This window comes from Gopherus flavomarginatus, chromosome 1, assembly GCF_025201925.1.
Source record: "Gopherus flavomarginatus isolate rGopFla2 chromosome 1, rGopFla2.mat.asm, whole genome shotgun sequence".
NCBI lineage: Eukaryota > Metazoa > Chordata > Testudines > Testudinidae > Gopherus > Gopherus flavomarginatus.
The window spans coordinates 22,705,997-22,732,508 of record NC_066617.1 but is presented as its reverse complement, the minus strand read 5'-3'; the positions used below and the strand labels follow the sequence as shown (position 1 = coordinate 22,732,508).

Below are 26,512 nucleotides of genomic sequence, written 5' to 3'. Positions count from 1 at the left end.
TAATACGCCAATTTATTTCAAACCTGGGTTGTTCTTTGGACCTCAAAATCTTCTAGGCTAGATGAGACCTAAACTTCTAGCTTGAGGGTGGAGGTGGGGGGAAAAGGGGAATTACAAAAGAGAAAATCCTTTAAGGAAAAAAAAGAAGTATTTTCATCTGCCTTTATATAGCATACGGAAGCCAAAATAGCACAAGCTTTCTTCCCCTTTGCAGTTTGCTGTAAACTATTATGCTCACTCCCACTAAAATTTATATTATTTGTAGTCTGAGAATCTTTTGAAAGCAGAGATGTTATTACAAATTAATTTCATACCATTCACAGAGTACCAAATTGTCAAGACTTTCCTTATGACAAGTATACTGTATAACAGCCTTCATTCCTTTTATTCTTACACCGTTGGCAGTAAAGCCAGACATATGTCTGATGTTTGTTACAAATAAATGAAAGGCAACTTTAACAGGCCAAGTTTGACAACCACAAACATTGCTGACTTTTTACAGTGGCTCTAACCAACAGAGAGGTAAAGCAGTCACTAATAAACTTGTTCATCCAATTAAATATATGGAAATCTACTTTAAGGGATGCGACATTTTCATAAATATTAAAAAGGCACAGACCATTTCAGTGAATTTGGCTAATAGAATCTTATTTAATCCCTATGTAAATGGAAGATTAATGAGCAATGGGGAGATGGGGATACTGGTTTATTCTATTTAATTGTATCTAAGGCTACAGAAATCCAAAACATACTGAGTATGACAGGAATACTACGAACAAAAATACGTGAGAAAACTGATGATGAGATAAAACCTGTTCCTTCAGTTTATGTAGTACAGATATGAAAGACTCTTGGTCTTTGTTGATATGCAAATATTCTCATGGATGATTTTTCCAGCCTAAATAATAGTAGAGTTTTCCTAACCTCTGTAATTTTTGCTTGGCCAAAAGATTGCACCCAGGTTCTCTCTGGAGAAATCTGCTGATAAAAGAAAGGATTGGAGCGTGGCTGCTCTGGAGAAATCCATTACCAAGAGATCTCTTCCCTCAAAGGAAATCAGTTGGAGGGATACAGAAACAACAACAATCCACCATGCAACTGCCTATGCTTTACAGAAAGCCAAATAGTCAAATAATTTGGAGGCAGGAAATCCTCTATCCAAAACATGTTTGTGTCCTGGATGTTTATTTGAAGAATTAATAAAGCTGTTCCCTCTTCAGAGGGCTATGGGATTATGGAGGGGTTAGAGTTGAAGCTAGTAGTCTGCGCAGACATTGATGCTGCTTATTTCCCCAAGGACCTCAGCCAAGATTTTTTTGCTATAAATACTCTTCCTGCATTTATACAAAAGGAACAGCTTGTGTTTTATGTAGTCTACAATACTATTCCAAATGGAATAGGAGGCAGACACACTCCTGTGCCTTGTTCTCCATGATACCTAATCACATTCCACTCTCAGGGTGAAATCCTGGCATGACTGAAGTGAATGGCAAAATACTCACTGACTTCCATAGGGCCAGGATTTTACTCCCCTTTCCCCTATGGTTTCATCAAAGAGATTTTCCTGCATCTTTCATCTCTTGTGTTTCTAGTCAACAGATTGGTAGCAAGATCTAGAGAACTGAGCACAGGACTGGGAGTCAGGAAGTCCCAAGTCTTACCATTTCTCTAGATCTAAAACCAAACAAAACTTTAGAAAGCATGTTTCCAAAAGTTCATGATGACTAACATAAAAGATGCAAAGCACTTAGATAATACAAGTGCAGAATTTTTGTTCAATTCCATAAAATTGGAGGGGGGTGGGCTTTCTGCCAACAACTAAGACCCGCCACACAATATACCTCCAGCACCCACATTTCAGATTTATCATCTGTATGTCACCTATTCTTTGGGTGTTCTATAAACAACTATCCCAGCCAGCCATCTCACAGTGCCTGAGAGCCGCTCAATTTTTAATGGCTTTATCCTCACAATACATCTGCAAGATAGGGAAGTGCTATTATCCCTATTTTACAGATGGATAACTGAGGCACAGAGTGTCTAAGTGATTTCACTAAGGTAAGCCAGGAAGTCAGTAGCAGAGCCGGGACTTTAAGTTATCCCAAACTCTAGGCTACTGCCTTAACCACTGGACCATACTGCTCAGGTATTATAGGAAGTGGTAATTGTTAAGTCTTTGTTGGAGGTCTCATATCCATGTATTGACTTACACTGACCCCATTTAGCATGTGAGATCCTACAGAATCCAAGCACAGGAGATACAGCTGTAGGAAAAGCTTTAAGCAACTGCAACATTAATAAGGAAGAGACTAAATCATTTTTGAAACAAATAAATACATATTTGTTTTAAATTTTACAAAAATGTAGTTGCAAAAGCTTCAGGTATTTTAAAAGCCGTAACCCCACGCCTAATTAGTAACAATTGGCTGAGAATTGATTCTTTTAAAGCTTAGATGTAATTCATTCCTTAAAACAGGAAGGGGCCAGTGATTAATTGTCTTTAAGAAAATAAAAACATGGGTAGCAATTGCTGAACAGTAAAGAAAAGCATCTGGAACCAAAATGGTCAGGACTATTTTTTTTCCTAACACTTGTCAAATAACTGAGAATAACTGAACTATCTTTTCCAACACATGCCTGGAAACAAGGACTTAAAGTATTGCAAATTTATAAGATAAAGACTATATTAAAATGGGAATCTGGGTTTAATGTAGGATATTTAACTTGGGGACATGTCTCATAGTAAAATATAACAGACTTAGTCCCCACTCTTGCAAATATTTATGCACATTAAATTTTTCAATTGATACATGAAACATATGAAGACCTGTAAGACTGGGGATCAGATCCTCAGTAGGTGCATATTGTTCATAGCTTTGACTTCCGCTGAGATATGATCTTAGGGCATTGTGGTCCAAACATACAAGGCCCTCCTTGCAGGACTGGTTTAAAAAGGAAATGAAAAGAACCATTGTTCTTCAAATCAATTAAAAATGAGTTTACAACTAAGCAACTCTGGGCTCATCATAGTGAGATACCACTGCCTCCATTTCTGATTTCATTCACTGCATACAGCGATTAGACAGCTCAGATATAATTCTGGTCTGGTGAACTAAGAGTGAAGGGTCAAATAAATTAAAGCAGATTAATAAAACATAGCTGAGAGGAGGGATAACGGAGCTTGCCAGTGATAGAAGATATGCTTTCAACAGGCAATACACTGGTCTGTACTTAAATAAATGTGTCAGTCCATCTGCAATAAAGTGTTGCTCAGTGATTTCAGGAGCAGATTTGAAATGCTCCAGCTATAGCCATATTAATCTGTTATAATTGACAGCAGATGCCACACAGTTTCAGCTAGCAGAACAGAGCCATAGAAAGATACAGGTACAGGGCATGACAAAAGATATCGTAACAAGTTGTTCAAAACAGATTGTTGATATGTAGTATAAGAAATACTATTTGCATCTGGTTTCTTCAGGTACTCCGTCTCTTGTCTAGAAACCAATTACTGCCTATTCACTGTACATTGAGAGGCACATTCTTGGTGCGAATTGTTGTGGTTCCATTGGTTCAATAGAAGCTAAGCCAGTGGAGATGTGAAAACTTGCATCTGGTGAGGATCCACCGTAGAATCAAAGTGCTTATCAAGAATATCTGTCCTTTTCCATTAAAATGAAAGTCCCACTAAGCAAAGCTCAGCAACTATTCCAGTTAAAGGACATGACAACACTCTAAACCAGCGTATTCCCCTGTATGTCCTATACACATGACACTAGTCCAGTAGGGAAACCAGCATCAGATCTCCATTAACAAGGCTCTACCAAACTCAGACTTCATGTTGGTCAATTTCATGGTCGCCAGATCTTGAAATTGGTCAATTTCATGATTTCAGATGTTTACATCTGAAATTTCAGTGTTGTAGCCCCGAGGGTTCCTATCCAAAAGAGGACTGTGGCGGGGAGGGTCCAAAAGCTGTTGTAGAGAGGTTGCAGTATTGCCACACTCACTTCTGCTGGGCTCTGAAGGCAGCCGCTGAGGAGTTTCCTGCAGCTGGAGGAGCCAGGTCCAACCTCCTCAGTGCTGCTGGGAGCGCTCCCGCTGGGAACACCCCAGTCGGGGCTCCTAGCTGCTAGTCAGAACTAGTGGTGGATTAACACATGGGCCCATGACCCCAGCCAATTTGAAAAATGGGTGCCCCAGCCCTGGCAGGAGCCATGGGGTGGAAGCCCCAAGAACCAGCAAGAGCTGTGGGGGCTGAAGCCCTGAGCCTGGGCAGCTCAGAGCCTGGGTAGGAGCCATGGGGAGCAGCAGCCCTAAGCCCTGGCACCCTGAGCCCAGGGAGGGGGGAATGAAAACCCCAAGTCCTCACTGGAGCCAGGAGGAGTGGCTGCCCCGAGCCTTGGCTGGAGCTCTGGGCCTGCTGCAATGTAGAAGTGAGGGTATATTTTGGGGGTGGGTCTGATCTCCCCCATAACAGCCATACAAGGGAAGGACAAGTCCTGTCCCTCCCCAGCCTGGCTGATTTCGGGGAGATCAGATTTTACAGGGAGGGGTTTATTTCACAGTGTGTGACATGTTTTTCACGGCCATGAAATTGGTAGGGTCCTATCCATTAATGTCAATGAAGCTATGCTGATTTACACCAGCTGAGGAGCCGATCAATATGGTTTGAAAGTTTGGATTTAACATAGACTTCATGAGCAATCTTTGGGACATCACAATTATACTAAGACTCACATTCCCCATCTGCAGAATGGGGACAATTGTACTTACCTGCTTCTCAGTACTGTTGTCAGGTCTAACTACATATTAAATTCTAAGAGGATGATCATCCATTTTAATGTTTGTAAAGGCACTTTAAATGGTTTCTTGATATTGCACAGTGACTCAAGCACCTTGGAGGAGGAGAAATTTTATATATTAGTTATAATGTAATGTCCTTCAGGGGAAAAACAAAAAACGAAATCCCTTTGGACTTTTTTTAAAACATGAGACTTCACCACATGGCTAGATGTTGTTAACTGAAGGAGAAGGAGCAAAGCATTCAGCAGATATTGTATCCTGTTGAGCTGGACATTAAGAATACAAATAATATATTATACTATAAAATTGCTATTTGTAGTCTTATTGTTGTTCAGCTCCAGGATCCAAAAATATGCTTGCTCCTGCTACTTCAATTAACAACATCTAACAGTATGGAAAAGTCTCATGTATGAAAAAAAAATCACCCGTTGAGTTTTTTTCCTGAGAGCACAAAATGGACCCATGAAGCCTCTCTATGTTTTCAGGGCTTATTAATCAAAGATCATTTTCTTTTTGTGCCACTGAAGAGATGTGGTTTACAGAGCATTCAACAAAATAAACAAATCTCTCATTTTAGCTGCAGATAACTGATCTCTGACAATACTTTGAATATATTCCATTGTTTATGGTTATGGCATTAAAACACGTTTCAAAAAATCATTTTTTTTTTAATTTTGTCAATCTATTATGTTTTGGCAGATAATAACACAGAAGAGTCTATCTTGTTTTTTTCTCTATCAGAAGCATGCAGCCAAAAAGACAAACTTACAAACATTATTGAGTTTTTCAATGTTGCTGAAGCCATGTTGGTCCAAGGATATTAGAGAGACAAGATAGGTGAGTTAATATCTTTTATTGGATCAACATCTGTTGGTGAAAGAGACAAGCTTTCAAGCTACACAGAGCTGTTCTTCAGGTTTTTTTATTATTATTATATTTTATTATTGATGACAGGCTCCTCTCTGGGACCCGTAAAGGTGCCTGAGGTAAAAAAGCAAGGACATCATTTAAGGAGGCATTAGAGCCCCAGCCAGGGTTACAATCTGGTTTTCGCAAAATTGGATTTCAGATGCTAGCAGTGAAAAATTCTGGTCGGTAACCCACAGGTACCCTGTATATACTAGTAGATTTGTAAATAGAGGGAAACTGATTTTGCTTTTCCTTCAAGGCACTTTATGCCACAGCAAAGTACAAGCCTAGATATCATGATCACAGGAAAATAATCGATATTCTTATGGCAACATAATATTGAAAAGAAAAGAAAGAGAATGCATCCAGGCCATACTGTGCAACAGCTTATGACAAAAAGAGGAAGCAGATGAACAACAGTATACAGATGCTCCGCGACTTGCGCAAGCGTTCCGTTGCGGAACGTTTTGCATAACTCAAATTTTGGGTAAGTCAGAAATGTATCTTTGATGATTACGCAAAGAAAAAAATCTTATTTCTAGCTTATGGAACTTTTTCCATAAACTCTGATTTGCATAGGTCAGGTTTACATGACTCGGGGAACATCTGTATTCAGAAGCCACTGACTATTGAGGCAGGAGATGAAAAGAAGAAGTGATGTTATACATCATTTGTCATTATTACTCAATCACTTATTATTAATGTATTCTTTGTAACAAGGCCCCATTTTGCTAAGTGCTACACAAACACATAAGAAAGTACTTTCCATGGCCTGAAGATCTTAAATCAAGATCTTAAAAATGAGTGAAACAAATAATACAAATAATAACAGGGAATTGAGGGAGGAACCACAATCATTACCATAAGAACAAGTAGTTTCATATAGTAGGTATGTGCACAAGTGACACATTTAAAAGCCACCTCCCCCCTTCTTTAAATGAATACCAGCAATTCTCCATCCCAATAATCCCTACCAGACATTTACCTCACCATTATTTATAGACATACTTGCTATAGGCATTTTGGTAGAAGTGAGAAATGATTTGAAGGTGTACAGGGAAGTGGCTATGCAAATGAGATTAAAGGATGTTCTATGCAAAGCGGTACAAGAATATGCTTATGGGGGAAGAGGACATTCAGGGCTCACACTGTTGGCAGAGAAGAGGGAAAGAGACAGAAGTACCAGAATGCAATAAAATGCAGTAGCAGAAAAGTAGGAACAGGCCAGATAGACTAAGATGAAAGAGGCAATTATGTTCAATAAAGGGGAGAATGCTGACAACCCTCTATGAAGAAAAGTAAATCAGGATTAATTCTTGTGAGATGTATGGAGACAACGCCAGTGATAACAGCTCAACCAGGAAAACTAATTAATTACGGGGAAAAAAAGTAAAAGTAAAATGTAACCCTACCTACCCAACCAAAGCACAACCTGCAAAACAGTACAATGAGAGATTGTTGACAAAGTGTGTCTTTTGTGTAATTTAATTACCGTAAGCATTAAGTATTTTGTAATTAAGTATTTTATGAAAAAAAACAAAAAGCAAAGAAATATTTCACATGTGAGATTTGGTTTGTTAACAGATACGTTACCGATCTTTGGCTTTCTCTGGCTCAAAAAGAAGCAGAAGTATGTTAAAGCAAAAACACATTAAACATTTAAATCTCACAGGACTCTGTGTAGATACACTGCTTAGGAAAAAAACAAAAACAAGAAGAAAAAAACTTCAGCATTTGTCCATTAAGAGCCTTCTATTCAAGCTTGCAGCTTACTGTCAAAATAAGGTCTCAGTTGGATTGGTAGTTAGTGCTTCTTGGCCACGTCAGAATGTAAAGGGACTTGTCAACTACCTTATAAGTCTATATAGACATATACTATTATTGTAGCTGTGTTGGTCCCAGAATACTAGAGACAAGGTGGGGGAGGTAATATTTTTTATTAGAACAATTTCTGCCGGAGAGAGAGACAACCTTTCTAGATTACACAGAGCTTTGACCCGAAGATGAGCTCCGTGTAAGCTTGTCTTTCTCATCAACATAAGTTGGTCCAATAAAAGATACTGCCTCACCCACCTTGTCGCACTCTCTATTGTGATAGACCTAGGCCAGTTGGGAACAGCAGAGTAGCAGAAGGCAGATATACTGGCCACTGGATAAGCAGTTTTCTGTTCCCTGACTGACCAGAGCAGGGGCTGCTCCAGGCTAATAAGAACATCTGACTCTAATTAACCGGCTAAGAGTCAGGTGAGGCACCTGACTCTAATTAAGGCCCCTCTAATGCTATAAAAGGGCTCACTCCAGTCAGGCCAAAGAAAGCCAGGGAGCCAGAGGAGAGGAAGTGCGGCTGAAGGGCTGGGTAATGAAGACACCCAAATTGGAATGAGTGGGCAGACTAAAAAGATTGCAAAAAAAGAAATAGCAAAAAAGGTCGGCTGCCAACAGCTGCTGCCATTAGAGTCCCTGGGCCAGAACCCAGAGTAGAGGGCAGGCCCAAGTTTCCCCCAACCCGCCACTAGAGAAACACCTCCTGGGAAGGGAAGACAGGTCCCTGTCAGGACAGGAGACTAAACTGTTCTTGAATAAGCCTGAAGGGACAACAGAGACTGTGGGAGTTCTCTCACCAACCTCCTTGCTGGCTTATGATGAAAAGGGCTCAGTAGACTGTACCCTGGCCTTAGAGAGAGCGGGGCTATGTGGAAGTTTGCAGTGAGCCTCTAAGGCTAGCACAGACCGCCTGGAAGCGCGGGACCCACGAGGACAAGGTCGGAGCTCTGTCCCACCACACACACACACTCAAACACTTTTTAAACACTAGCAAGAATTTAAATCAGAACAAATAATATCCACTAATTTTAATATGAAATCTACGCAGAAACATTGTATGCCTTGTGCTCTTTCTTCCATATCTTCAGTAATACCTAATTCTATTCCCCTGCAACTCAGTGCTGCTGTGACAAAATTATTAACAACCAGTCTACTTTCGTGTTCTTTCTGCCTAAATCAAGTGATGTGAAGGATAAGAACCCAATTGTGGCCATATAATGTATGTTGCATGTATTGCGGTGCAACAGATGAAAGATAATATTCTTCTTCGAGTGCTTGCTCATATCCATTCCAATTAGGTGTGCGCGCGCCGTGTGCACGTTCGTCGGAGACTTTTTTACCCTAGCAACACTTGGTGGGCCAGCAGGTCGCCCCCTGGAGTGGCGCCGGTATGGCGCCCGATATATACCCCTGCTGGCCCGCCCGCTCCTCAGTTCCTTCTTACCGCCCGTGTTGGTCGTTGGAACTGTGGAGCACGGCTAGCCGTTCTCCACCTCCCTAGCGTTTCACTCTTTTGCAGTTTAGTGTATATAGTTCTGTTATTATAAAGTTAGTTAAGTGTAGTTGTAGATAGTTATACAGAGGATCGGGGGTTCGCCCCTTTTCCTCCCCGCGGTGCCGGGGCCCATGCTCGGTTCACCCGGCTTTAAGCCTCATGCAGCCTGTCATCGGCCGATGCCAACAGGAGATCCGCACGACTCCTGCCTGAGGTGCCTAGGCGAGTCCCACCTTGTGGACAAGTGCCGGATCTGCAAGGCGTTCAAGCCCCGAACGAAGAAGGAGCGGGACAGTCGCCTGAAGCAGATCCTGATGGAGGCAGCGCTGACCCCCCCACCGTCGGCACCGACTCCGGCACCGGGGCCAAGTGGCGCCTCTGCTCCGGACCACCCAGCACCGGCAAAGGCTTCGACTTCCCGCTCGGCACCGGCCCGGCACCCTAGCCGGCACCGCTCCCTCTCCCCGAGGAGCAAGAAGCACAGGGCTCCTGCGGTGCCAACAACTGCACCGCAGTCGGAGTGTGCCTCCAAACCTGACCGCCCGGCACCGTCATCCGCCGCGGCACCGAGCGTCGTCGCACCGTTGACTCCGGCTCCTCAGGGACCGTTGAGTCCGATGTATCTCAGCTCCCCTGTGAGAACAGCGGTTGAGCTCGTCGCGCCCTCCACGCCGGAGACCTTCTTCGTTGCACGCGACCTCATCGCCATGACAGAGCCCGAGCTGCCCCAACCCCCGGCACCGCCAGTGCGGCTTTTCCAATCGATGGGCAAGCCCGCCGTGGTGCGTCCGCATTCACCGGGCACTACTGGGCATCGGTCCCGTTCCAGATCGAGGGACCACTCTCAGCGACGCCGCTCGAGATCCAGACGCTGCTCGCAGTCCCGAGACTGCTACCTGCGGCACCGGTCGTACTCGCGGCACCGTTCAGGATCCCGGTCGCCGTCGTACTACTCTCGGCACCGGTCTAGATCAAGGCACCGACGTTCCTACCGCAGCCGATCCCGGCATGGCAGCAGACGGCACCAGTCGACCTCCCAGCACCGAGCTGGTAGCAGTTCCCGGTCCAGATCAAGGTACCACCATGATTCCCGGTACCGCTCGCCGGCACCGCACAGCGACGTCGGGGTGCGCAGAGGCCTGACGCAGTCATCGACGGCTCCTCCATGGCCTTCAAGGCACTCGTCCGCTTCTTCCCGAATGGACAGCGCCTCTTACGGGGGTTCAGATGTGCAGGCCCACCCGGACCAGGGACCACCACAATGGTCCTTTTGGACGCCCTGGGCATACCACCAAGCCCAGGGCGAACCTTCGGGCCCCGCTCGCTCCCGCCAATCGGAGCATAGAGCACCGGAGGCCACGGTCAGCCGGCCCCCCCCTCAAGTTTGGAGGAAGCCCCTATGGATCCCCTGGCGCAGCAGGATGCTCAGGAAGTGGAGGTCCCTCTGGACGAGGCTTCAGTTCAGGAACCACTCCTCCCTGGGGTGTCTTCTTCCTCGTCCCCAGATGAGGCGGTAACGGGTACATCTTCATCAGGGCCCCCGCCGACTGATCTCCGGGCACACCAGGACCTTCTGAGGCGAGTTGCCCAGAACATAAACCTCCCTGTCGAGGAAGTCCCGGAAGTGGAGGACCCAGTGGTGAGCATCCTTTCTGAAGAGGCACCGACCAGGGTAGCCCTCCCCTTCATCAAGTCGATCCAAGCAAAGGCGGATACCATCTGGCAGTCTCCGGCCTCCATTCCACCCACTGCCCACGGAGTGGAAAGGAAGTATATGGTACCATCCAAGGGGTATGAGTACCTCTATGTACACCCCGCTCCCTGCTCGTTGGTGGTACAGTCAGTCAATGAGTGGGAACGCCACGGCCAACAAGCTCCTGCCCCAAAATCCAGGGAAGCCAGGCGCATGGACTTACTGGGCCGCAAGGTTTACTCCGCGGGAGGCCTTCAGCTCCGTGTGGCGAACCAGCAAGCCCTCCTGAGTCGCTACAGGCACAACACGTGGGAGGCTGTTGGCAAATTTATGGAGCTGCTTCCCCAGGACTCACGCCAGGAATTTTCATCTCTCCTGGAAAAGGGCAGGAGGGTCGCCAGGAACTCCCTACAAGCGTCCTTGGATGCCGCAGATTCGGCAGCAAGAACACTGGTATTGGGCGTAGCCATGTGCTGTATATCGTGGCTGCAGTCTTACGGACTACCGCCGGAGCTACAGTACACGATTCAGGACCTGCCATTCGATGGGCAGGGCCTTTTCTCTGAGAAGACAGATCCCAGGCTACAGAGCCTGAAGGATAACCGAGTCATCATGCGGTCACTGGGAATGCACACGCCCCAGACTCAGAGAAGGCCATTCCGCCCCTACCGTCAGCGCACTTACCCCCCGCCTCGCCCCAGACAAGATTTCAACCGGAGGCAAGGTCGGTCGAACCGTAGACGTCAACCAGGTCCTCAAAGGAGTAATACTTCCGGGTCCGACAAGCCACCGCAGGGACCCAAGGCGAACTTTTGAAGGTGCGCCCGAGAGCAGCTTACCAATCCCTTCCCTGGATCCACTTCATTTCCTCAACCGCCTCCGCCCCTTCCTGCCGTCATGGTCCCAGCTAACCTCGGATCGTTGGGTCCTGAGCACGGTGCAGTTTGGTTACCATCTTCAGTTTGTTTCTCCACCCCCCTCCCATCCTCCCTCCTCGTCCCTCTTCAGGGACCCCTCTCACGAGCAACTGATCGTCCAGGAGGTTCACAAGCTCCTGCTCATTGGAGCTATAGAGGAGGTGCCAAGGGAGCTAAGGGGCAAGGGGTTTTATTCCTGGTACTTCTTAATCCCCAAGTCAAAAGGGGGCCTTCGACCCATCCTGGACCTGCGAGGACTGAACAAATTCATCAAAAAGTTCAAGTTCCGCATGGTAACCTTAGGAACCATCATTCCCTCCTTGGATCCCGGAGATTGGTACGTCGCTCTCGACATGAAGGACGCATACTTCCACATTGCGATCTTTCCCCCGCACAGGCGGTATCTTCGCTTTGTGGTAAATCAGGACCACTACCAGTTCACGGTCCTCTCCTTTGGGCTCTCCTCAGCCCCCCGGGTGTTCACCAAGTGTATGGCGGTCGTCGCCGCTGCCCTGCGCCGCCGTCGTATCCATGTCTTCCCTTACCTCGACGACTGGCTCATTCGAGGCACATCGGAGGCGCAGGTGACCGGGCACATCACCATCATCAGGGAGCTTTTTGCGAGCCTAGGTCTGACCATCAACCCGGACAAGTCCACTCTGGTGCCTACGCGGAGCATAGAGTTCATCGGGGCAGTGCTAGACTCCAACCTCGCGATGGACAGCCTCCCCCGGCACCGATTCCAAGCCATAGTGTCCATGGTCACAAGCCTGCAGGCCTTCCCGACCACGTCTGCTCGAACGTGCCTCGCTCTCCTGGGGCACATGGCCGCATGCACCTTCGTCACCAGACACGCAAGACTCCACATGCGCCCGCTGCAGACCTGGCTCGCGTCGGTCTATCGACCAGGCAGGGATGCCATAGACACAATCGTAACGATTCCACCGATTGTTCTAAGTTCCCTAGACTGGTGGACAACGCCCTCCCAAGTGTGTGCGGGCCTACCGTTTCACGCCCCTCAGCGTCCCTGACAACGGACGCATCATCGCTGGGCTGGGGTGCGCACCTGGGGACCCTGCGTACACAGGGTCTATGGTCACAGAGAGAGTTGACTCTTCACATCAATGTGCGGGAGCTACGGGCAGTTCACCTAGCATGCCAGACATTCCAACGCCATTTGCACGGCCGTTGTGTTGCGGTATTCACGGACAACACAACGGCCATGTATTACATCAACAAGTAGGGCGGGACCCGGTCCTCCCCGCTGTGTCAGGAAGCAATACGTCTGTGGGACTTTTGCATAGCCCACTCTATTCATCTAGTGGCCTCCTTTCTCCCGGGAGTGCGGAACACCCTTGCGGATCACCTGAGCAGACCCTTCCTGTCCCACGAATGGTCCATCCGTCCGGACGTCCTCTATGTCGTTTTCCAGAGGTGGGGGTTTCCCCAGATAGATCTGTTTGCCTCCAGATTGAACAGGAAATGCCAGGTGTTCTGCTCTCTACAGGGTCGCTCCCCGGGCTCACTGTCGGACGCGTTCCTTATGCCGTGGACGGGTCGTCTTTGCTACGCCTTTCCACCCTTCCCTCTTGTCCACCGAGTCCTGATCAAGGTCCAGAGAGACAAGGCCCGCCTCATCCTGATCGCTCCGGCGTGGCCGCGGCAGCCTTGGTACACCATGCTGCTCGATCTGTCCCTGGCGAATCCGATTGCCCTACCTCTTTGGCCGGACCTGATCACACAGGACTTTGGCAGGATGCGCCATCCGGATCTACAGTCCCTCCATCTGTCTGCATGGCTCCTGGCTGGCTAAGCCAGTCCAAGTTGCGCTGTTCCGATGCAGTACAGCAAGTGTTGTTGGGCAGCAGGAAGCCTTCCACGCGTTCAACCTACCTAGCGAAGTGGAAACGCTTCTGCTGCTGGTGTAGCCAGCACGGCCACGACCCACTCGCCGTGCTAGTCCCCACCATTTTGGACTACATGTGGTCTCTCAAGCAGCAGGGCTTGGCGATCTCCTCTCTGCGCGTCCACCTCGTGGCTATATCCACCTTCCGTCCAGGCGAGGCTGGCAAGTCCGTGTTTTCTCACCCGATGGTGTCAAGATTTATCAAGGGCCTGGAGCGACTATACCCTCGGGTCAAACGGCCTGCCCCTACTTGGGACCTGAACCTTGTCCTGACCAGGCTCATGGCGCCCCCCTTCGAACCCTTAGCCACATGCTCGCTGCTGTACCTGTCCTGGAAGGTGGCCTTCCTAGTTGCTATTACGTCGGCCCGGCGAGTCTCAGAGCTTCGGGCTCTGACCGTGGACCCTCCGTATATGGTGTTCCATAAGGACAAGGTACAGCTGGGACCGCACCCGGCGTTCCTCCCTAAGGTCGTCTCCGCCTTCCATATTAACCAAGACGTCTTCCTGCCAGTCTTTTACCCAAAGCCACATTCATCCTGAAGAGAGCAACAGCTCCACTCCTTGGATGTCCGAAGGGCTCTCACGTTCTACATTGAGAGAACTAAACCCTTCCGACATTCACCACAATTGTTTGTGGCAGTAGCGGAATGAATGAGAGGCATGGCAATCTCCTCCCAGTGTATCGCATCCTGGGTCACGTCCTGCATCAGGACATGCTATGACTTGGCCCGTGTGCCAACGGGGACCCTTACCGCCCATTCTACCAGGGCCCAGGCTTCGTCGGCCGCGTTTTTGGCTCACGTCCTCATACAGGAAATCTGCCGTGCGGCCACATGGTCTTCTGTACACACCTTCGCATCACACTATGCGCTGGTCCAGCAAGCTAGAGACGATGCCGCTTTCAGCGCAGCGGTTTTACAGTCTGCTACGTCTCGCTCCGACCCCACCGCCTAGGTAAGGCTTGGGAATCACCTAATTGGAATGGATATGAGCAAGCACTCGAAGAAGAAAATACGGTTACTCACCTTTGTAACTGTTGTTCTTCGAGATGTGTTGCTCATATCCATTCCACACCCGCCCTCCTTCCCCTCTGTCGGAGTAGCTGGCAAGAAGGAACTGAGGAGCGGGCGGGCCAGCAGGGGTATATATCGGGCGCCATACTGGCGCCACTCCAGGGGGCGACCTGCTGGCCCACCAAGTGTTGCTCGGGTAAAAAATTCTCCGACGAACGTGCACGCGGCGCGCGCACACCTAATTGGAATGGATATGAGCAATACATCTCGAAGAACAACAGTTACAAAGGTGAGTAACCGTCTTTTCCTACAGTGGGAATAGGCTCAAAGTCAATGATAGATGCAACAGTCAAACTTATGACAACAAATTATTGCCCACCACCACCAATGTGTCAAATAAAGGTGATTTAATTTTTAGCTAAGACCTAATTCATCCAGGTGTTCCTGGTCACCAATGAACCTTGAAAGAACAATAACCACTAGGCTCAAATGTGATGAATCAAAGATCAGATTTATAGCCTAGCTATAAAATGTTAACCTGGAAATAGAATGGGGAAGATAAGGACTTAGAAGGGAACAGGATGCAAACTGAAAAATAACATTTTGTTTTCACAAATTCATGCATTCTATTTCTTATTGTAGAATAGGCAGAAGCTAAAATGAATGGTTATTCTGTTTTCCCCTCAGGATGCACGGTACTGTAACTCTACACTATGCTTATATGAGCCGTTCCAGGAATTTTTAGTTTGCTGATGATCTTGCTCCATCCCCATGCCTGAAGCTGTCCACACATGTATCCAGAAACATGCTATTACACATACTATTATATATATGTAAGAGCTCATTTCTCTGTAAAACTGGCCACTCAAGGTACTTCTGCACTGCAACAAAATACTTGCAGGACAGCCATAGATGACTCAGGTCAGCTGACTCAGGCTTACACGGCTCAGGCTGCGGGGCTATAAAATTGCAGGGTAGATGTTTTGGCTCGGGCTGGAACCTGGGCTCTGGGACTCCATAGGGTCTGAGAACCCAGACTCCAGCACGAGCCTGAACATCTCTGCAGTTTTATAGCCTCACAGCCAGAGCCCTACAAACCTAAGTCAGCTGATCCAGGCTAGCCATGGATCTTTTATTGCAGTCTAGACATGCCCTCAGTAGCAGAGGTTAATTGGTTGTGAAGCCATAGCTATTTTATTTCAAAATAATCTCTAAATAAAAATCCACTGCAGATAACCCAGTGGTTACACTCTCTGGAACTGTCTGCTTTAAACCTGAACCTGCATGGAATAGGTACTGCACTTATTAATTACGTTTAAACTGTCTAGATAAACATACAGAAATGAACTGAGAATGGAATAGGGGAGGGAAAAGAGTGTTCAATGTCATTGAATAAACCTCCTTCCCCAACACAAAGAGAATAGATGCAGTCATTAAACTGACTGAAGAGCTAGCCTGATGCCAACCTAGCATTTCATTTTAAATAGTTTCCTACAATGTGTTAACTCCTTATGTTTAATCTGTCCTGCCTTGTACTTAACTGTGATACATTGGTTACCACCTCCAGACCTGAGGAAGAGCTCTGTGAAGCTCGAAAGCTTGTCCCCTCCAACAACAGAAACTGGTCTAATAAAAGATATTGCCTGACAAACTTTGTCTCTCTCTCCTATCATGGGACCAGCATGGCTACAACATCACTACCTAGCTAAGTCCATTTAATTTTTTTCTTTTACAATGACAGTGTTTGTTTGCTTTTCTGTTTAATTTCATTTATCTTTTCTTTTTTAACTGGTCAATCTTGAATAATGTTCATATTTACATGCTAACCGAACAGTGCTAAGAATATAAAAATAATTCTTTTTTTAGAACTTCATTTCATTGAGTTTAACATTTTTCAGAGTTATTTTAACTCAATTAAGTAACTTTTTTTTTTGGTAACTAAGTATATGTTTCTAAGGTTTACTTATCATAGTCTTATTATTTTTGTTACTGTTCTAATAAATTAGTGTTTAAAATTTTTGACATTATTTGACCAATATTTGACTGACCAATTGACCAACCCTAGAATCAGAAGACCTGGGTTAAATTCCCTTCTCTGCCACAGAATTCCTTCATGACATTGGGCAAGACACATAGTCCCTCTGTGCCTCAATCTCCTCTCTGTAACTTGGGAATAATAGCATTGCCCTACCTCATACAGGTGTTGTGAGGCTAAATACATTAAAGACTGTGAGGCACTAAATATTACAGTTATTGGGGCTGTATAAATGCATAAGAGAAAGAACAATACATCTTCCTGTCATCAGTTAGTCATTTGTAAAAACAAATAGTGTACCTGTGTAATTAACATATTGTTGAAAATGGATTAGAAGTAAAGCTGGGCCAATAACAGATTTTTGGGGGGTTGAGGCTGTGACAAAGTGCACATTTTTTATAATATTTTTGTGAGTCCTAAGGCTGCCTTGGTTTTCCCCTATACTTTGGACTGCTACCCAATGGGAGAAAAAATTATATAATTTAGTTTGCTCTCAAGGCAGACTAAGAAATGCACATCAGCCCACTATTTGGATCGAATGAATAGAGTCATTAAGAAACTGGTTGAAATTGACTTGGATCAACTAGGGTTCCAGAGAGACAATGGAAGCTCCAGTGACTCATGGATCGACATTCAACAGTGGGAAGCTCTGACTAGGGGGTAATGAACTCAGCATGGCCCTTCCTGGAGAACACAAGGTGACAGACATGTCCAGCAGGGAATAAAATGTGGGCTTCTGGGTCTGCAGGGGCTAGCTCTCTACTGGGAGTGACTAAGGAAGCCAGAGAGGGAGAGACAGCTCTCTCTTCCAATCGTTCCAGGCTTATCCCCCCGTCTCTCATTGGCTCAAACCCTCCCTGGGCTCAGACTTTATTATGTGTGTTTGAGTAGTACCTCCTCACACACACAGCCAATCAGGTTTGTGCAGAGAATCAGAGAAAGGAGAGGGGAGGGAGAAAGGAGAAAGAAAGGGGATGTGGGAGGATCTTCTCACTAGCTCCACACTTGCTTATCAAAGCTGGCCCCACGTGCTAGACCGAATGCTGCAATGGGCAGGCAACACTGAACCCATTTAGTATTGAAGTACAGTAGGGTGAGATGGCACCTTTTGCTGTTGCTGCTCCTGCTGATTTGCCAGATTCCCACTGGTGGATTGGAAGGCATCACTACAACCAGATTACCACAGACCCTCATGATGGTCAGGGGCAGATCATTCTTCCCCCTGGTTACTGTGGACCTTGATTCACTCATACCTCAGGACAATTGTCTGCTGTTTCTTTGTACTCCAGCGTGGTATGCACTTCTCTTTTATTGGCCTATTTGCAAGAGGGAGAAGCAGTACAGGTAGTTTTTCCCCTTTTGCTTCGTTCTTTGTGATCTCTGTCTGCCATTATTCTGAGGTGAGAGGAAGAAGAGAATGTGATGTCCCAAAAGTCAACACTGGATGTGTGGAAGGGCAAAGGGAAAAGGATGTACTCCGGCCAAACTGGAAACTGGAAGGTTTAACTTTAGGAGGTCAAGTCGTTAAAAAAAAAAAAGAGGGGGAAAAGGAATAAAAAGGTTACAGGAATGCTCTGCCTCATGTGAAGAATGTAGTCTGCCAACTATACAGAAATGGAGCTGAGGTTCAGCTTGGAAGAAGATCTTAAACAACTGCCGCAGAGATCCACCTCCAGGGGCTATGGAGGAGAGAATGCCCCCGCCACTTTAAATAGATAGGGGGTGAAGAGAATATATATTCTTAAAAGTGTATATAAAATGTATTCTTAAAATATAAATATTCAATTGAACTTTTCCCCCTCATGTGCAATAATTTACAAAAGCTTAATTAAAAATTAATAATCAGGGAAACGCTATTGCCACAGAGTGGCAATTATTTCCAGAGTTACTAACTGAAAAGAAGCACATTAGTAAGAGTAGTATGCTATCAGAGTAATGCTGCTTATCTTTGCATATCATTATTGTGTGCCCTGATGTCTCTTACGAAGCAATATCCATCTTCCCAGTCTTTTCAGTATTGTATATATTTTCATATTAATCTTATTCTTGTAACAACCCTCCACTTCCTTGTCAGTTTACATTGCATCTGTTTTTATATCGATCTCATGCAAGCAGTGATCTTTCACTTCACTTGTCAGTTTATATTGCTTCCCATTTTTCATTCATCTTATTCAAGCAAAGAGCTTTCACTTCCCTTGTCAGCTTCTACTGAATCTCCTTTTATATTGATCTTATTCAAGTAAGAGCTTTCTATTTTATCATTTTCATATAGAGCATGTTCATTTTTATATTGCCATGTTTATATCATCATTGCATTGCTTTATTGCCATCCCCCGATTTCATCTTTTTTACAATTACAAGTATTTTTCATGATCTGACATTAACTATTAATTATTATTATTATTTGTTCAGATGGACAATAATAATTAAGGTAGATTTTATTTTAAAATTCTAGATTTATGTCACTCTAGGCCATATTCTGTCACCTTTACTTACATTGAGTAATGTCTTACTCCACAAGCTCTCATCTTGATTTCAGTGGGACTTGTTGGGGAGTAAGGTGGTACCATTTGGCATATGAAAGAATGTCAGACTATGGCCCTAAACAAATTAAAATTCCACAGATCAAGAATAAGTGCTTCTTTTCTTGAGTACATCAGAAACATATAAATGACTGTTAAACTTGAAACACTAATCAAACTCTGCTACCAATAGTCTACCATTTCAGCCTACATTTATGGTCTATTACTATGGTCTTCACCCAGGCAAGACTCCCATTGAGGTCAGGAGCCATTTTGTCTCATGTAAGAAATGAAAAATTAATCCTTTTAGGCCCTGATCCTGCAAACACTCAAATATGAGCAACTTCATAAATGACCTTTGAGCTCAACAGAACTTCCCCTCTCCCTTATCTGTCTGGAGGCTCACTGCTTCCTATCAGTTTCAGAGAACTGACCATCAAAACAATCTCTTTGCCCAGTTGGTGTTGGTGTGCCCTAATGTAAGGTCAAAGTGTTGAGTTATCAGAAGTGAGTGGAGCTTCTTCAAAACTACCCGTCTGCAACCCTGACTTGAGCTGGGCAGACGTGACTAAGAAAAAGCTGCCAAGCTAGTCATGCTGCAGGTATCATGGCAGGAGGGAGTAGTAAATGATTCAGCTTTGAACTGCTATTAAATCTGGCTAAATACCAGAATTATGGTGGAACTCTCATTAGTACAACACTTGGTACAAGAAAATATCAACTAAAGAACAATAATTATAGAACAAAACCTATTCTAGTCCCAGGCTCAACACATTTTGTTGCCTTTAAAAACTTGAGAGTATTGAAAATACATGGCTTCTATAGACAAATGCTGTGTGGACGGTTGAGTGGTCTGCACTCCATTTGTCACTTTATAGACATTCCACATCTTTCTGTTGTAGTTTCTGATTATACAAGCATGCATTTTAAAACAGGACAAAGCCAGAACTTTAGATTTGAATTTGCTCCAAGGTGAAGGGTATGGTTGTGTTTATTTTAGATAAAATGTGGTTTACAAGGTGCTTATGCATAGGGAAGCATGCTGTGGCTTACCGGCCTAGGAACATTCTGGAGAAGGCTACGGGGAGGGGTGTGAGCTCAGCATGTGGACTGGAGCACTATGAGCATGTGATAAACAAACCCATATATGGGTTTGTTTAACTCTGATTGGTTAGAGCTTCATGTTATGTAAGTTGTTATATAACTTGTTATATAAGCACCATGTGCTATAAAGTAGCAAGGGGAGGGGCTCCTTGCTGGAGGGACTCTGCCTGATTCTTTGTACCAGGGGCTCTCTTTGTGCACATGTTGAATAAAGCTTTATTGAACTGAACTGAATCGCATTGGATCGAAGTCCAATGATTTCTACCCAGCATCAGACTCACTGGGAACCACCAAATCCCAACAAAGGAAAGAAGTTAATCTTCCATAAAAATTACCGAACAATTTCAGAGTAAGTGATTCTCTCATAAATTCACTATTATCTTGCACAGTGTAGCTATGTGTATCAGTTGTCAATAATGCTACCAGGCATTGGGACTTGAGTGAATTGGGTTTCTTGTATTTGTCTTTGTATTATAACTGTACTGATCTTGTAGGTAATGCCTGTCTGAGCTCAGCTTATTAAATCAATTGACAATAATATCTGGAGGATTGAACTATGGGATGGAAAGACTTTGAGAACATTTGAAATATAAAAAGGAATAGACAGACAATGTTTTCACTTTTGTTGAATCCTAGAAACACAATACAAACATTAGGGCATGCTTCTGCTTTTCTTCATTACGAGAAGAGGGTGAGGAGTAAAATTATATGATACTCATTTACAGACCAGTTCTAACTTACCCTGCAAATGAATAGTGTCTTGTTGATGGCCAAGTAAGCCATTGGGTAACCAGAAGGTCTCTATACAAATTAAACAAAAAATAAAAACTTGCTAATGGAAAGTACCAAAAACTTTCCCGTAGTCAAAGATTACTTAAATAGAATCCAGAATTTACTGTACAATGGCATCAGGAGGATAAATTCAAATTGAAGACTAAGTTTTCACAAAGGTTCTCAAGAAAGTAACCCAAGAACCTCTTGCTTTCTGTAACTATGCTGTGTATAAATGCACTCAGGAGGAAGTGACACTCATTAACAGTCACATTGCCTAAGCAACCAATTAATAGCACGAAGATAAAATCCATGTGTCCAGTAAGTCCTAGGAGACCTTCATATCAAGCCAGCTATCACTGTTGGTGATACATACTTAAGTATTTTTATCCTGATTCCTTATCTAGTGATTATATTATCAAATTATGCATTCAGACAATCACACTGCTTTTAAAAAGACTGAAAAAATGGGACTATATTCTCTTATTGAGTGACATTTTATCACCAGCTGTTGTGAAAACAAAAGACAGCAAAGCCCACACATCTGAAAGCAACATGGAATCATGCTCAAATAACACTGGTCTACAATTTTTGAGAAGTCGTCTGCTTCAGAAATACAATGTGATATTTATTATGTATTTTGATGTGCTGAATTCAAATATGACAATTAAAACAACTGATTGGCTACTGTTTCTAAGATATTTAAGTTTTTACATTTTATGTCTATGTATATTGTGTAGATAGTAGAGTTTTAATCATAAATTGTAAACCTAGGTCTTTTCATGTGTTTATGGTTGCTTTACATGATAATATTTCACATGTCCTGTTTATGTAACACTTTAAAAATCAGCAAAAGGGTTATATAAATAAAATTTATTAGGAAACAAAAGGCAAAAAACTATTATGTACATAGTTTAGTCCTATTCAGTGTCTACTCGGCGCTTCTTGGCTTGTCTCTTGTATTCATTAAATGGAGCATCTCTTGTCACTGTCCAGCAATAGTCGGCAAGCATTGATGAGCTCCATTTGCCCTGATAGCCTGCCAGGAGATTCCACTGCTGTAGTCTGGAGCCCAACAGCTCTGCCTTACTCTTGGGTAGTTCCAAATCCCTGACAAGGTCATTCAGTTCACCCTGCGTTATAAGGTGTGGTTCAGAGGAGGAGGATGGGAGAAAATGTGGGTCCTGTGACATTGATGGTTCAGGACCAGAAGTTTCATCCTCTTCCTCTTTGTCATCTGACTCCAGTGAGAATTATTCTGGTGCATCAGGAACCGGCAGTCCTTCTCCGTGGGGTACTGGGCGTATAGCTGATGGAACGTTTGGATAATGCACAGTCCACTTTTTCTTCTTTGACACACCTTTCCCAACTGGAGGCACCATGCAGAAGTAACAATTGCTGGTATGATCTGTTGGCTCTCTCCAAATCATTGGCACTGCAAAAGGCATAGATTTCCTTTTCTTGTTCAACCACTGGCGAAGATTTGTTGCACAAGTGTTTCAGCATATGTGTGGGGCCCACCCACCTCTTGTCCTGATCTCCAATTTTGCAGGCAAAATAAAGGTGATAGGCTTTCTTAACCATAGTGGTTATACTGCGCTTTTGTGATGCAAAAGTCACTTCACCACAAACATAGCAGAAGTTATCTGCACTGTTCACACAAGTACGAGGCATCTCTGCTCACTTTGGCTAAACAGAAATGTGTCCCTTTGCAAAATCAAACACTGACAAAGAAGAGAGCATGACACAGTATGATTTCTAGAGCTGATATAGGGCAATTTGTTCAGCAGAGTGATGTAAGCTTCTTTATGATTGCATCATCCATGACTTCTAGGAATAACACGATGCAATTCATATGATGTATGACGCAATACCAGCTTCAGATTGCAAAATTCATTGTTTTGCCTAAAAAGCAAGTACTGTCCAAACCCAGTCATAGATTTATTCATAGATCCAGTCAAAGATGTATTTTAGTCATTTCTGGTTTAAATTGAGATCCCTTACCTTTATAACTCACTTATCCTCTGCCATTCCCAAGTCAAGGGTCGTATATACTGACCCAATAGCATATCTTGAAAACTAGAGCCAATCAACAATTTTAAGCATCGTTTTCATTCTCAGTGACCCAGAATTAGTAAATTGGACTACATTTATTTCAGAAGCATTTTGGCTGTAAAGCAGTGTAGTTAGAGAAGGAACACAATGTGTAATCCAGTAAAAGAATTAAAATGACAATAAATCATCTCTCTGATCAAATTATTGCTGGAATTTTAAATTAAAAATATACTATATACCAACTTTAAGAACTTACATTAAAAACTAAAGGATGTCATCTGATAACCGAATACATACTAGGTTATACCAGCATCATTATGGCTTCCTCAGTCTTACTGTCACCTATACAAAGCTGTTTGTCAGTGAACAAATATCTCAAATTGTGCTTTGTTGTATTAATTGCCCAGGACCATCATGTTTAGTAATGAAAGTGTCAGTAAATCATAAGATTGCATCAGTTTTCCCATGAATTTTTATTCATCTGACAATTCCAAGCAGAAGTGCATTATTCAATTCACAAACATCCCATTTTTTGAAATGTCGGAATTTCCTGCCAAACAGAAGTTCTGATTCCCAACCAGCTTTAATATATGAATCCATGAAAATAAGACATACGCACAGATGCACGATGCCTAAACAAGAACACTTCCATTGCTACTAGACACCTGCAAATTTCCTGACAAAACATATTTGCCATATGGAGAAAAAAATAAAAATGTATTTACATTTTTGTTTCTACATGTGGAATATTGTGTTTTCCTCCTGTTTTGTGCTCTACTGATATTAACAGCAGCCATAAAAGCCTTTTGTACTTCTTCAATATCCATTAAAAATAAAAGTAAAAATAAAAAATGCTGAAAAGTATATTAGCACAGGGGGTCCCATGTATTGACTATTTCAGGCCCTGCCCATCTTCATACACCACTGTGGCTGCACTGCATGTACATACCTGATTTTATTTGTCTTCCTAGAGTGCCAACTGAAATCAAAAGCCATGGGTCTTCATTAACAGCTTGTTCTTTTTGTTCGGAAATCACTGAGGTACTTTAACAGAATGACTTAAGTGATCAATAATTATTGATTCAATCACAATGGAAAAATTAGATTGATTGTGATGTAGAAACAACTAATAGGAACAAATTTATCAATCCAAGTAGGTAGACATACAAGCTTGTTTAAACATTCATTTCAAATGAGGCTGTTCTGCAACATAGTTAACTGCTTTATGAACCAAACCAATGACAATTACTATAAACAGAGAGTGAATTATGCTTCCCTCAGGGAATTTCAAGGATTTTTGCTTTTGTTGTAATTGTAGAAAAACTGCATTTTCCCAAGTGGAACATGAGAAATATTAATAAATTTCAACATAGAAACCTTTATAGCATATATCTTCATTTTCCCCTCAGCAAAAAGCCATCTCCCAAAGCAAGAACTAGATGTTTACACAACACCACTGGATGTGCATACTAATGTAATTAATGAAAGACACTTCCATTGCCTGAGGAGAGAGAAATATGTATGCTATCTCCTGAAGAGAGTGCAATCACAAGGAGTTGTCCGCCTTGGAGCAGTAAACCTTTTGATTCAAATGCTCCAGTAAGCGGCTCACAGCTTGATCTCAGGTATTATTTTCTTGTAAGAAGCTTTATACCAGACAGCTGATCCTGCAGCGACATCCAAACGTTCAATCACATTTATAGAAATTTAGTTTAAAAATCTACAAAACAAGAATATCAGTGGTGGCTAAGGTACTGTGATCATGCTGTGTGCGAAGGTACAGAAAGCAAAAAGAATAAAGACACCTGCAGAACTGCTGGGCTTGTGATTTTGCAGGAATTTAAAGTAATACTCCAGTTTTCATATATTGATATAAACCTAACCTGGTAAACTGCACTTGGGCAAATGATTTTATGATTTAAAAGAGCACTTAATTCACAAATACAAATCTAATTCTCTCATTTGCTGTTGCAGAGCACACGGCTTAATATAGGGTGGGCAGTGGAGAGAGGATTTTGGTTTACGTGCATTACCTCAGAAGCCACAAATTAAACTGACAGTAGATATATTACATCTAAGGCTTTTCCTCCTTCCACTAATTTTCTAGGTCTATCACAAACTATTATTTGGTGTATCCTGGAGGCACCAACACAGTTTCTTTGATTTCAATGGAGCTACAAAAATTTATACCAGCTGAGGATCTGATCACTGATGTTTACTGCTCATGGTTTCCTTATTCCAGGCTCATTCACACTCTGGATCCACTACCACCCTTCAGTCTCTTTTTCATACTGCATTCTAGGTTAATAATTTACAAATATCTGAAGGGTTGAAACACCAAGGAAGGATAGGAATTACGAATTATTACTAATGGAATAAAAGAGTATTGCTAAGGCTGAGATTAAATTAAGAAAGGGAAAATAAAAACCTCCTGACACTGAGATACGTTAAGCTATAAAATAAAGGTGCAGTGATAATCCAATAGATACTCTCCATCTCCGATCCATGTAATGACAAGAAACGAAGAATACTGTATCCAACAGATTTTCTCATAGAGACAGGTAATTTATATAGGAAGAACATTCAATCACAAGATACTGGTACTTGGGAAGCATGCCAAGTTCGAACCACTACTCATCTGAATAGTGCAATCTTTTAATAACCACATATAACCATGATGTCAGCCTCCTCATAAAATACTGGAGAACTGGAACAAGACTAACTCAGATGGTAACAATTACCATAGATTCTAAGGCCAGAAGGCACAAGTGTGATCATCTAATCAAAATGCATGAACAACAGGCCATAGAAATAATTCCTTTTTGAACGAGTGCACATCTTTTAGAAAAGCATCCAATCTTCATTTACAAATTATCCATGATGGAGAATCTACCGCATCCCAGGTAAATTGTTCCAAATGTTTAATTAGCCTCATTGTTAAAAATAAATAAATAAATACAAATTACACGTTATTTCCAGTATGAAGTTGTCTAGCTTTAACTTCCAACTATTGGATCTTGTTAAATCCTTGTCTGTTTAATGAAGATCCTATTATTAAATATTCGTTCCCCAGAAGGGAATGTATGAACTGTGATCAAGTAACCCCTTAATCTTTTCTTTGTTAAGCTAAATAGACTGAGCTCCTCAAGTCCTCACTATGAGGCATGCTTTCCAATCTTTTAATCATCCTCATGGCTCTTCTCTAATTTAGCAACATCTTTCCCGATTGTGGACAGCAGAACTAGACACAGAATTCCAGCAACGGCTACACCAGTACCAAGTGCAGAGATAATATAACTTCCATATTCCTGCTTAAGAGTCTCCTGTTTATGCATCTAAGGAATGTATTAGCCATCTTGGCCACAAAAATGCACCATAAGCTCATGTTCAACTTATTAAACACCATGACCTCCAACTATTTTTGAGTTACTGCCTTCCAGGACAGAGTCTGTAAAAATGG

General features: G+C 43.4%; 1 protein-coding gene across 4 annotated transcripts in view; it reads right to left on the bottom strand.

Moving 5' to 3' along the window:
• Nucleotides 1–26,512, bottom strand: part of CACNA2D1 (calcium voltage-gated channel auxiliary subunit alpha2delta 1) — a 613,296-nt gene that overhangs the window by 221,424 nt on the left and 365,360 nt on the right. The window lies entirely within an intron of this gene.